The following is a 2884-nucleotide window of genomic DNA, read 5'->3' on the forward strand; positions in this document are numbered from 1 at the left end:
TCTAATTCAATGTATCTTGATGATATAAACCTCAAAGGTACTGTAGTGGCACTAAAAATCTACCTTCACTAATCAATCAAATCGTGCTCTCTGACAACCATTACCATCTCCATGCTTTGATTAAAGGTATTTGATACCTGATTCTCATTATTCTTCAGAAAGATGCCAACTCGTTACTGTGGTCTATTAGTACTTAATACTTTGTCTTTAATCTCCCTATTCAGGCACATTGAGAAGAACATGTGAGGCTGTCATATGTGCATGTGTGCCAGTGTCAGGTTCTCATACGTGTCAAGCTTTTTGTCCTCAGGGGGGTCTTTGCACCTGAAATGCTTTTTCTTAATTCCCATTTTGATCTTTTTATTTCTGAGTCATCCTTCCGATTTCATCCCAGTAACATTTCCTTGGGGTATTTTCCCTCATTCTCCTTCTCTTCTAGCATCATGTGTTTCTTTTTCCCAGCATCTCTTCTGTATCCAGTTGTATAGATCAGATTTTTTAAATGAATGTCTGATATCAAAAATATATCATTACTTTTAGAGACATGTTATATTTCTAACAATATATTCTGAGGTGAAAAATTCTATTTACTTTTCACAAAGATGGCACTGAAAGTGAAGAAGAAAGCCCCAGCCCCTCCCAAAGCCAACACTGAAGCCAAAGCAAAGGCATGAAGACAAAGAAAGCAGTTTGGAAAGGTGTCCACAGCCACACGAAAAATGAAGATCCGCAGGTCACCCATCTTTCCACAGCCCAAGACACTGTGGCTCTGAAGGCAGCCTAAATATCCTCAGAAAAGTGCCCCCAGGAGAAACAAGCTGAAGCACTATGCCATTATTAAATTCACTCTAGTAACTACCGAGTCAGTCACGAAGAAGATATTAGGTTGGTGCAATAGTAATTGCGATTTAAAAGGTGAAAACTAATTGCAAAAACCACAATTACTTTTGCGCCAAGCTAACAGAAGACAACAATACACTTGTGTTCATTGTGGATGTCAAGGCCAACAAGCACCAGATCAAACATGCTGTGAAGAAGCTCTATGACACTGAGGTAGCCAAGGTCAACACCCTGTTCAGGCCTGATGGGGAGACGAAGAAATATGGCTCCTGGCTCCTGATTATGATACTTTGGATGTTTCAACAAAACTGGGATCTTTTAAACTGAGTCCAGCTGGTTAATTCTAATTATAAAACATTTTCACTAATATATATATATATATATATATATATATATATATATATATATATATATATATATATGTTCTACTTAATTTTGATTAACATTATGCCTACAAATTTTATCCTGGCAATATTTTAAATGATTGAATGAGTATATCTAAAATGCTTAATCTGGAAATAATAGTACACTATTCTTTATCAAATTTAGTTTTCTTTAAAAATACTTTTTTTTTTTTTACATTTTACTGATTCTTTGAATTCAGAACAGGTCATTAAAAGAACAAGAAAAATGACTTTTGGCTAGAGCTTTATCTGATAAATAAAATTTATAACAGGGTTGAAGACTGCAGGGTCATTGGTAAAACTGCTTGGATTAAATTCTGGGTATGAATTTAAAACTGGCAAGACCCTGGGCAAATTATATAAACTCTCTGAACTTCAGCTCCTTTATCTTTAAAATGGGAGTTATAATAATAACTGTCACATAGATTTTCTGAGGACTTATGTGAGCAAACTGATACAAAGTGCTTAACATGTGCTTGATTAAATAAATATTAGCCTGTGCCATAATTTTTAAAGTATTAAGATACATGCATATTGCACATTTATATGTTCTACCATCATGGCAATGTTCTGAAACTGAAATGTAAATCAGTCTCCCTAAGCTCATCAGTGGAAGTGAGTTGTTTTAGACATTACTGGGACACAAAAACACATTCACAAAAAATGTGCCCTAAATGTCTCCTGAATAAGTGAAGGAATTAATGTTATGATTAAAAGTCAAGTGAAGGTCTTAAAATCTACAATACTCTGAAAGCATTTTTATTGCTAACATAAATACAAGTAATAAACCATAACATCATCTTTACTATTATTCATGAAATTTCTTAAAAGTAAGATTATAAACTATCAGAGTTTGCAACTTATCTAATACAAGCATTGTATGTACAATACAGTGAGATCACTGTACTGTAATTCAATTTGATCTACAAGCTTTAAACTACACTCAATAACAAAGTCATTTAACTGCTGAATTAGTGGTTTTATAGTCATCCTAATGATATCTGTTTCAAATTCAAGGATATTTGATACATTTCTCATTTCAAGTACTTGTAGACAATTAGGTCATTTGGACCATAACTATGTAGTATTTTAATGTAAGATATTCACTTGTTTACCATCACTTGGCACTTCATTTTATGAAAATTGTATTAAATCACTTTTTGGCTACTCTGGAGGTTTTCAATTTCTATTCCCATTTTGAATTTGTAATTTGTCTTAAATATGTGAAGAAAATTAAAGTAAAATACATCACGAGAATTCCTCACTCGTCTCATATTATTAGCTGGTGTATATCTGAGGAACGATGACAAGTGCTCTATTAACTTTCACTTTCATTGCTAAGTATTATTAATACCACCAACTTTGATGTCTGTAAATAAAATTGTCTTCTTTACCAACATCGTTCTTTTTAATTTGAACGACACTGATTGTTTTCATCCTTTTTGATGAAACTGAACATCTCTCTCCCCTTTTCATCTTTTTATTGTATTGTATTTTATGTACGTTCACTTATATTTACTATATTCTTATCTAGTTTGTTCACATTACAGTTTGGGTACAAAACCTGCCAGATAGTTCTCTGGTGTATATCAGAATTACAATTAGAAAACACAAACACACACACACACACACACACACAC

General features: G+C 33.1%; 1 pseudogene; it reads left to right on the forward strand.

Moving 5' to 3' along the window:
* Nucleotides 1-602: 602 nt before the first annotated feature.
* Nucleotides 603-1181, forward strand: LOC141567005 (large ribosomal subunit protein uL23 pseudogene; annotated as a pseudogene).
* The last annotated feature ends 1703 nt before the right edge of the window (nucleotides 1182-2884 follow it).

The sequence above is a fragment of the Rhinolophus sinicus genome, chromosome 17 (genome assembly GCF_057876585.1).
Source record: "Rhinolophus sinicus isolate RSI-liver-muscle chromosome 17, RSI-T2T, whole genome shotgun sequence".
Classification (NCBI taxonomy): domain Eukaryota; kingdom Metazoa; phylum Chordata; class Mammalia; order Chiroptera; family Rhinolophidae; genus Rhinolophus; species Rhinolophus sinicus.